The following is a 10000-nucleotide window of genomic DNA, read 5'->3' on the forward strand; positions in this document are numbered from 1 at the left end:
GAGTTCTCTTTATTGGCTTTCAAAAAAATCTGCAAAGTGTCACAGAGATTTTGAGAAACTCTTTTTTTTCTTTATATTATTATAATATAATATAATGTGTATATGTTTTCGAAAAGCATCCACCAGCAATCCATGGTGAGCCTCTCTCTGCTGGCAAGCTCCTCCTGCCTGAGCCCGACGCTGTCGAGGCTCAACACGATTTCAGACTGACAAAGAGTTCGAAAATTGCCGCCTGATGTAGCTTTAAATGCTGACAGGTGACTTCCGAGTGCTCTTGTAAAGGTCTCCGCTTTGAAATTGAGAGCCTTTTGCCAAGTGTCACTTTTTCAGGCACTCTTAAAGTGCACCTGGGCTGTCAGAGAAAGCTCTGAAAATCGTGTTCTCGAAAATCTCCGGGTACCCGACCAATCCCTAGGTGCCCGAATGACAAGTGTCAATTCGGCAGGACGGCCTCCCACCTCCGGCCGCAGATGCGTCACTAAATCCCCGCAACGGGGGCTTTCTCATTTCGGCATAGGGGCTTCCGCGGCCAACTCATTAACCTGTGCTCGGACTTTTTGTGCCACAAGTGCAAGGGACCGTTTGCCGGCAGCTACTCGCACCCCCCCCGCCCAGGGGGGGAATCCTCTGACCGGAGATCCGAAACGCCGGCCGAATCCATCCCCGTCGGACTTCCGAAGGGGTTCCCTCGACCGACTGACTTCCGAACTCCTTTCTGGGCTTAAACGGGTGGAATTCGGACCCTCTCGCAAGGGAGCCGAAGCCCGCCAGCCCCGGGAGGCCTCGGGGCCGCCGTTTTCAAGCCCGACCAAAAAACCCGAAAAATGGGGAAAAATGGGAAAAATTCCCACTCCCAAAAGGCTTAAAAGTCGGTTGGGCGGCAGCCCGGGTCGGTCTCTGCAGACCTGGAGGCGCTAGACACAAGTCTGGTAAACAGGCTAAGTCTCGACATGCCACCTCTTACTATCCTGCAGGTACCCCGCCCAATCCCCCCGGAACCGGCTGGCAATTGGCGAATCAGCGGGACGAATTTGAATTCGTGACCGACTCTCTGACACCGAATCGCCGCAAACGCGTTTCGATTTTTCGGCTTCGGTACCTCCCATCAGACTTTGACTGGCCATATCTCCGGACTCACGTGTCGCAGCCGGGACCTTCAGGTACCGTTCGACGCGTCTAACCCTGCCCCGTCGAATGGCGCCCCTCGCGGTGTGGTCCGATTTCCGCATTTTGGTCAGATTTGCCTCCAAAGTTTTCAGATTGAGTTGACGAATGCCCCCTACGGGGTAACCTCTTGCCCTTTCGGACATGGTCCCTGTGACTTAATTTCCGCCTTTTGCTCAATCGTTTCCCCATTTATAATTAATTTTAAAAATCGGGTTACTCAGTTCTGGTTTACCAGTTCCCTCTTCGGACTTAGTTTTTGGTTAATCATTTCCGGTTCACCAGTTCCCGTTTTGGACTTAGTCTCTGCGGGCCGTTTCTCATCTTTTGGTTCATCAGTTCCCCTCTTTTAATAATTTTTTGGCTGCTTTCGTTTGATCATTTCCCTGCCTTCTGGGTGACTTTTGCCCCTTAGGACTTCATCGCCGCACATTATTTTCGACTTCTGGTTGATCATTTCACCCCTTTTAATCATTTTTGCAACTTTTGGTTAACCATTTCACCCAGCTTCTGGTTAACCATTTCCCCTTTGGGACTTAGTCTCTGAGCATTCTTTTGGGATTCTGGTTAATCATTTGCCAATTTTTAAAAAATGTTGCCGCTTTTGTTTAATGCTTTCTGGTCAACCTTTCCCTCTTTCAGACTTCACCGCGGCACATTGCTTTAGCCTCCTGGTTAATCATTTCACCCCTTTTAATCATTTTTGCAACTTTTGGTTAACCATTTCCCCCAGCTTCTGGTTAACCATTTCCCCTTTGGGACTTGGTCTCTGAGCATTCTTTTGGGATTCTGGTTAATCATTTGCCAATTTTTTAAAAATGTTGCCACTTTTGTTTAATGCTTTCTGGTCAACCTTTCCCTCTTTCAGACTTCACCGCGGCACATTGCTCCAGCCTCCTGGTTAATCATTTCACCCCTTTTAATCATTTTTGCAACTTTTGGTTAACCATTTCCCCCAGCTTCTGGTTAACCATTTCCCCTTTGGGACTTAGTCTCTGAGCATTCTTTTGGGATTCTGGTTAATCATTTGCCAATTTTTTAAAAATGTTGCCACTTTTGTTTAATGCTTTCTGGTCAACCTTTCCCTCTTTCAGACTTCACCGCGGCACATTGCTTTAGCCTCCTGGTTAATCATTTCACCCCTTTTAATCATTTTTGCAACTTTTGGTTAACCATTTCCCCCAGCTTCTGGTTAACCATTTCCCCTTTGGGACTTAGTCTCTGAGCATTCTTTTGGGATTCTGGTTAATCATTTGCCAATTTTTAAAAAATGTTGCCACTTTTGTTTAATGCTTTCTGGTCAACCTTTCCCTCTTTCAGACTTCACCGCGGCACATTGCTTCAGCCTCCTGGTTAATCATTTCACCCCTTTTAATCATTTTTGCAACTTTTGGTTAACCATTTCCCCCAGCTTCTGGTTAACCATTTCCCCTTTGGGACTTAGTCTCTGAGCATTCTTTTGGGATTCTGGTTAATCATTTGCCAATTTTTAAAAAATGTTGCCGCTTTTGTTTAATGCTTTCTGGTCAACCTTTCCCTCTTTCAGACTTCACCGCGGCACATTGCTTTAGCCTCCTGGTTAATCATTTCACCCCTTTTAATCATTTTTGCAACTTTTGGTTAACCATTTCCCCCAGCTTCTGGTTAACCATTTCCCCTTTGGGACTTGGTCTCTGAGCATTCTTTTGGGATTCTGGTTAATCATTTGCCAATTTTTTAAAAATGTTGCCACTTTTGTTTAATGCTTTCTGGTCAACCTTTCCCTCTTTCAGACTTCACCGCGGCACATTGCTTCAGCCTCCTGGTTAATCATTTCACCCCTTTTAATCATTTTTGCAACTTTTGGTTAACCATTTCCCCCAGCTTCTGGTTAACCATTTCCCCTTTGGGACTTAGTCTCTGAGCATTCTTTTGGAATTCTGGTTAATCATTTGCCAATTTTTAAAAAATGTTGCCGCTTTTGTTTAATGCTTTCTGGTCAACCTTTCCCTCTTTCAGACTTCACCGCGGCACATTGCTTTAGCCTCCTGGTTAATCATTTCACCCCTTTTAATCATTTTTGCAACTTTTGGTTAACCATTTCCCCCAGCTTCTGGTTAACCATTTCCCCTTTGGGACTTAGTCTCTGAGCATTCTTTTGGGATTCTGGTTAATCATTTGCCACTTTTTAAAAAATGTTGCCGCTTTTGTTTAATGCTTTCTGGTCAACCTTTCCCTCTTTCAGACTTCACCGCGGCACATTGCTTTAGCCTCCTGGTTAATCATTTCACCCCTTTTAATCATTTTTGCAACTTTTGGTTAACCATTTCCCCCAGCTTCTGGTTAACCATTTCCCCTTTGGGACTCAGTCTCTGAGCATTCTTTTGGGATTCTGGTTAATCATTTGCCACTTTTTTAAAAATGTTGCCGCTTTTGTTTAATGCTTTCTGGTCAACCTTTCCCTCTTTCAGACTTCACCGCGGCACATTGCTTTAGCCTCCTGGTTAATCATTTCACCCCTTTTAATCATTTTTGCAACTTTTGGTTAACCATTTCCCCAGCTTCTGGTTAACCATTTCCCCTTTGGGACTTAGTCTCTGAGCATTCTTTTGGGATTCTGGTTAATCATTTGCCAATTTTTAAAAAATGTTGCCGCTTTTGTTTAATGCTTTCTGGTCAACCTTTCCCTCTTTCAGACTTCACCGCGGCACATTGCTTTAGCCTCCTGGTTAATCATTTCACACCCTTTTAATCATTTTTGCAACTTTTGGTTAACCATTTCCCCCAGCTTCTGGTTAACCATTTCCCCTTTGGGACTTAGTCTCTGAGCATTCTTTTGGGATTCTGGTTAATCATTTGCCAATTTTTAAAAAATGTTGCCGCTTTTGTTTAATGCTTTCCCTGCTTTGTGGTCAAACTTTTCCCCTTTAGGACTTCATCGCCGCACATTATTTTCGAATTCTGGTTAATCATTTCACCCCTTTTAATCATTTTTGCAACTTTTGGTTAACCATTTCCCCCAGCTTCTGGTTAACCATTTCCCCTATGGGACTTAGTCTCTGAGCATTCTTTTGGGATTCTGGTTAATCATTTGCCAATTTTTAAAAAATGTTGCCGCTTTTGTTTAATGCTTTCTGGTCAACCTTTCCCTCTTTCAGACTTCACCGCGGCACATTGCTTTAGCCTCCTGGTTAATCATTTCACCCCTTTTAATCATTTTTGCAACTTTTGGTTAACCATTTCCCCCAGCTTCTGGTTAACCATTTCCCCTTTGGGACTTAGTCTCTGAGCATTCTTTTGGGATTCTGGTTAATCATTTGCCACTTTTTTAAAAATGTTGCCGCTTTTGTTTAATCGTTTCCCTGCTATGTGGTCAACCTTTTCCCCTTTCAGACTTCATCGCCGCGCATTGTTGTCGACTTCTGGTTAATCATTTTTCCCCTTTAAATCTTTTTTTGCCACTTTCGGTTAACCATTTCACCCAGCTTCTGGTTAACCATTTGCCCCATTATACTGAATTTTTCCGCTTTGGTTTAATCATTTCCCTGCTTTCTTGTCAACCTTTTCCCCTTTTGGACTTCGCCGCCGCACTTTGCTTTTGCCTTCTGGTTAAACATTTCTCCCCTTTTAATCCTTTTTCCCACTTTTGGTTCACCAGTTCACCCAGCTTCTGGTTAACCATTTCCCCTTTGGGACTTAAGTCTCTGAGCATTCTTTTGGGATTCTGGTTAACCATTTGCCACTTTTTTAAAAATGTTGCCGCTTTTGTTTAATGCTTTCCCTGCTTTCTGGTCAACCTTTTCCCCTTACGACTTCGCCGCCGCACTTTGCTTTCGCCTTCTGGTTAATCATTTCACCCCTTTTAATCCTTTTTCCCACTTTGGGTTGGACAGTTCACCCAGCTACTGGTTAACCATTTCCCCTTTGGGACTTAAGTCTCTGAGCATTCTTTTGTGATTCTGGTTCACCATTTGTCCCTTTTTAAAAGATATTGCTGCTTTTGATTAAACCTTTCCCTGCTTTGCGGTCGACCTATTCCTCTTTCAGACTTCATCGCCGCACCTTGTTTTCGACATCTGGTTCAACATTTCTCCCCTTTTAATCCTTTTTCCCACTTTTGGTTAAGCAGTTCACCCAGCTTCTGGTTCACCATTTGCCCCTTTTTACTGAATTTTTCTGCTTTTGTTTAATCATTTCCCTGCTTTGCGGTCGACCTATTCCTCTTTCAGACTTCATCGCCGCGCATTGTTTTCGACATCTGGTTCAACATTTCTCCCCTTTTAATCCTCTTTCCCACTTTTGGTTAAGCAGTTCACCCAACTTCTGGTTAACCATTTGCCCCTTCTTACTGAATTTTTCTGCTTTTGTTTAATCATTTCCCTGCTTTATGGTCAACCTTTTCCCCTTTAGGACTTCGCCGCCGCACTTTGCTTTCGCCTTCTGGTTAATCATTTCACAACATTTTAATCCTTTTTCCCACTTTTGGTTAAACAGTTCACCCAGCTTCTGGTTAACCATTTGCCCCTTTGGGACTTAAGTCTCTGAGCATTCTTTTGGGATTCTGGTTCACCATTTGTCCCTTTTTAAAAGATATTGCTGCTTCTGTTTAATCCTTTCCCTGCTTTGCGGTCAACCTTTTCCTCTTTCAGACTTCATCGCCGCGCATTGTTTTCGACATCTGGTTCAACATTTCTCCCCTTTTAATCCTCTTTCCCACTTTTGGTTAAGCAGTTCACCCAACTTCTGGTTCACCACTTGCCCCTTTTTACTGAATTTTTCTGCTTTTGTTTAATCATTTCCCTGCTTTCCGGTCAACCTTTCCCTCTTTCAGACTTAATCGCCGCACATTGTTGTCGACTTCTGGTTGATCAGTTCACCCCTTTTTTATCCTTTTTCCCACTTTGGGTTAAGCAGTTCACCCAGCTTCTGGTTAACCATTTGCCCCTTTGGCACTTAAGTCTCTGAGCATTCTTTTGGGATTCTGGTAAACCATTTGTCCCTTTTTAAAAAATGCTGCTGCTTTTGTTTAATGCTTGCCCTGCTTTGCGGTCGATCATTTCACCCCTTTTAATCCATTTTTGCCACTTTGGGTTAAACAGTTCACACAACTTCTGGTTCACCATTTCACATTTCGGAACTTTTATTCCCACCATTACTTTGGGCTTCTGGTTCATCATTTCACGCTGTTTTACAAATCTTTGCCGCTTCACTTTTAATCCACAAACCGTGGCTCGCTTTCGGGTGGGGGGGGGGGTAGCGGGTTTGGGCCGGGCACTCGACATCCCGGTGTGCGACCGGGTTCGTTCTGGTACCGCTCGGTGCCCCTCGTCCTGCTCTTGCCGCGGAAGCAAACCAGACGACCGTCGGTCTCACGCCCGAGGGGAGAGGAGGCGGAAAGCGGTTTGCAGCCTTTCGCTGTACCTCCGGCGGGCAGCGCCGCACCTCCGAGTGCTCGGTACCGTTCGCTGCACCTCGTCCGGCCGCACGCAGCGAGCCAAACCCGGAGGAAATCGGCCTGTGCCTTCTCGAGATATGGGCCTCCGGGTGGGACGGACAAACCGGGGCCCCGAGCTCGCTTTCGGCGGCCCGGCACTCGACTTCCCGGTGTCCGAACGTGATCCTTCCGGTACCCTTCGGTGCCCCTTGCCCGACTCTAGCTCCCGTGCTGAAGCGGAGTCGGTCGGCCTGACGGCCTGCCGAGTTAACCAGCGGAAAGCGGTGCGCAGCCTTTCGCTTGCAGCTCCGGCGGGCAGCGCCGCACCTCCGGCTGCTCAGTGCCGTCCGCTGCTCCCCTTCCGGCTGCACGCAGCGAACCATACCCGGAGGAAATCGGCCTCGGCCTTCCGGAGATATGGGCCTGCGAGTGGGACCAATAAATCGGTGCACATTTCCGGCTCGGTTTCCGGCCTCGGCACTATCAGTTCACGCCGTCCGACCGACGTCGTTCTGGCACGGTTCCGTTGCTCCTTGATCCGGTCCAGCCACGGTAATCAGCCGAAGATGGTGGGGGGGACACATTGCCCGCCGAGTTAGCCGGAGGAAATCGGCCTCGGACTTCCTCAGATATCAGCCTCCGGGTGGGACAGACAAACCGGGGACCCGAGCACGCTTTCGGCGGCCCGCTGGTCGACTTCCCGGTGTGCGACCGGGTTCGTTCCGGTACCGTTCGCTGCCCCTCGTCCTGCTCTAGCCGCGGAAACAACACCCGACGACCGTCGGTCTCACGCCCGCGGAGGGAGGTGGCGGAAAGTGGTTTGCAGCCTTTCGCTGTACCTCCGGCGGGCAGCGCCCGACCTCCGAGTGCTCGGTACCGTCCGCTGCGCCTGGTCCGGCCGCACACAACGAGCCATACCCGGTGGAAATCGGCCTGTGCCTTCCAGAGATATGGGCCTCCGGGTGGGACGGACAAACCGGGGCCCCGTGCTCGCTTTCGGCGGCCCGCTAGTCGACTTCCCGGTGTGCGACCGGGTTCCTTCCGGTACCGTTCGCTGCCCCTCGTCCTGCTCTAGCCGCGGAAACAAACCCGACGACCGTCGGTCTCACGCCCGCGGAGGGAGGCGGCGGAAAGTGGTTTGCAGCCTTTCGCTGTACCTCCGGCGGGCAGCGCCCGACCTCCGAGTGCTCGGTACCGTCCGCTGCGCCTGGTCCGGCCGCACACAACGAGCCATACCCGGTGGAAATCGGCCTGTGTCTTCCGGAGATATGGGCCTCCGGGTGGGACGGACAAACCGGGGCCCCGAGCGGTGGCACCCTGCTCGCTTTCGGCGGCCCGGCACTCGACTTCCCGGTGTGCGAACGTCATCGTTCCGGTACCCTTCGGTGCCCCTTGCCCCACTCTAGCTCCGGTGCTAAAGCGGAGTCGGTCGGTCTCACGGACGCCGAGTTAGCAGGCGGAAAGCGGTGCGCAGCCTTTCGCTGTCACTCCGGCGGGCAGCACCGCACCTCCGAGTGCTCGGTACCGAACGCTGCGCCGCCTCCTGCCGCACGCAACGAGCCATACCCGCAGGAAATCGGCCTCGGCGTTCCGGAGTTATCCGCCTCCGAGTGGGCCTGACCAAGCGGGGTGAACTGGAAATCATTAACCAACGTACTTCCATGTTTTCACCCGCAGAGGGCAGCACTCTCTTCTCCGTTTTAAACTGGGCCGACCCGGCTCCGTTTCGAGACCCGGCACTCGACTTCCCGGTGTGCGACCGGGTTCGTTCCGGTACCGTTCGCTGCCCCTCGTCCTGCTCTAGCCGCGGAACTAAACCCGACGACCGTCGGTCTCACGCCCGCGGAGGGAGGCGGCGGAAAGTGGTTTGCAGCCTTTCGCTGTACCTCCGGCGGGCAGCGCCCGACCTCCGAGTGCTCGGTACCGTCCGCTGCGCCTGGTCCGGCCGCACACAACGAGCCATACCCGGTGGAAATCGGCCTGTGCCTTCCGGAGATATGGGCCTCCGGGTGGGACGGACAAACCGGGGCCCCGAGCTCGCTTTCGGCGGCCCGCTAGTCGACTTCCCGGTGTGCGACCGGGTTCCTTCCAGTACCGTTCGCTGCCCCTCGTCCTGCTCTAGCCGCGGAACCAAACCCGACGACCGTCGGTCTCACGCCCGCGGAGGGAGGCGGCGGAAAGTGGTTTGCAGCCTTTCGCTGTACCTCCGGCGGGCAGCGCCGGACCTCCGAGTGCTCGGTACCGTCCGCTGCGCCTGGTCCGGCCGCACGCAACGAGCCATACCCGGAGGAAATCGGCCTGTGCCTTCCGGAGATATGGGCCTCCGGGTGGGACGGACAAACCGGGGCCCCGAGCGGTGGCACCCTGCTCGCTTTCAGCGGCCCGGCACTCGACTTCCCGGTATGCGAACGTGATCGTTCCGGTACCCTTCGGTGCCCCTTGCCCCACTCTAGCTCCGGTGCTAAAGCGGAGTCGGTCGGTCTCACGGACGCCGAGTTACCAGGCGGAAAGCGGTGCGCAGCCTTTCGCTGTCACTCCGGCGGGCAGCACCGCATCTCCGAGTGCTCGGTACCGTACGCTGCGCCGCCTCCTGCCGCACGCAACGAGCCATACCCGGAGGAAATCGGCCTCGGCGTTCCGGAGTTATCCGCCTCCGAGTGGGCCTGACCAAGCGGGGTGAACTGGAAATCATTAACCAACGTACTTCCAGGTTTTCACCCGCAGAGGGCAGCACTCTATTCTCCGTTTTAAATTGGGCTGACCCGGCTCCGTTTCGAGACCCGGCACTCGACTTCCCGGTGTGCGAACGTGATCGTTCCGGTACCCAACCGTGCCCCTTGCCCCACTCTAGCTCCGGCGGTAAAGCGAAGTCGGTCGGTCTCACGGACGCCGAGTTAGCAGGCGGAAAGCGGTGCGCAGCCTTTCGCTGTCACTCCGGCGGGCAGCATCGCACCTCCCAGTGCTCTGTACCGTACGCTGCGCCTCCTCCTGCCGCACGCAACGAGCCATACCCGGAGGAAATCGGCCTCGGCCTTCCTGAGATATCAGCCTCCGAGTGGGCCCGAAGAGTCGGTGGCACCCTGCTCGCTTTCAGCGGCCCGGCACTCGACTTCCCCGTGTGCGAACGTCATCCTTCCGGTACTCAACCGTGCCCCTTGCCCCACTCTAGCTCCGGCGATAAAGCGGAGTCGGTCGGTCTCACGGACGCCGAGTTACCAGGCGGAAAGCGGTGCGCAGCCTTTCGCTGTCACTCCGGCGGGCAGCACCGCACCTCCCAGTGCTCGGTACCGTACGCTGCGCCTCCTCCTGCCGCACGCAACGAGCCATACCCGGAGGAAATCGGCCTCGGCCTTCCTGAGATATCAGCCTCCAAACGGGCGTCACAAATCAGGGCACATGGTCAGCTGCAAAGCAGCGTCATTA

Source organism: Heptranchias perlo, unplaced genomic scaffold (assembly GCF_035084215.1).
Source record: "Heptranchias perlo isolate sHepPer1 unplaced genomic scaffold, sHepPer1.hap1 HAP1_SCAFFOLD_1110, whole genome shotgun sequence".
Classification (NCBI taxonomy): Eukaryota; Metazoa; Chordata; class Chondrichthyes; order Hexanchiformes; family Hexanchidae; genus Heptranchias; species Heptranchias perlo.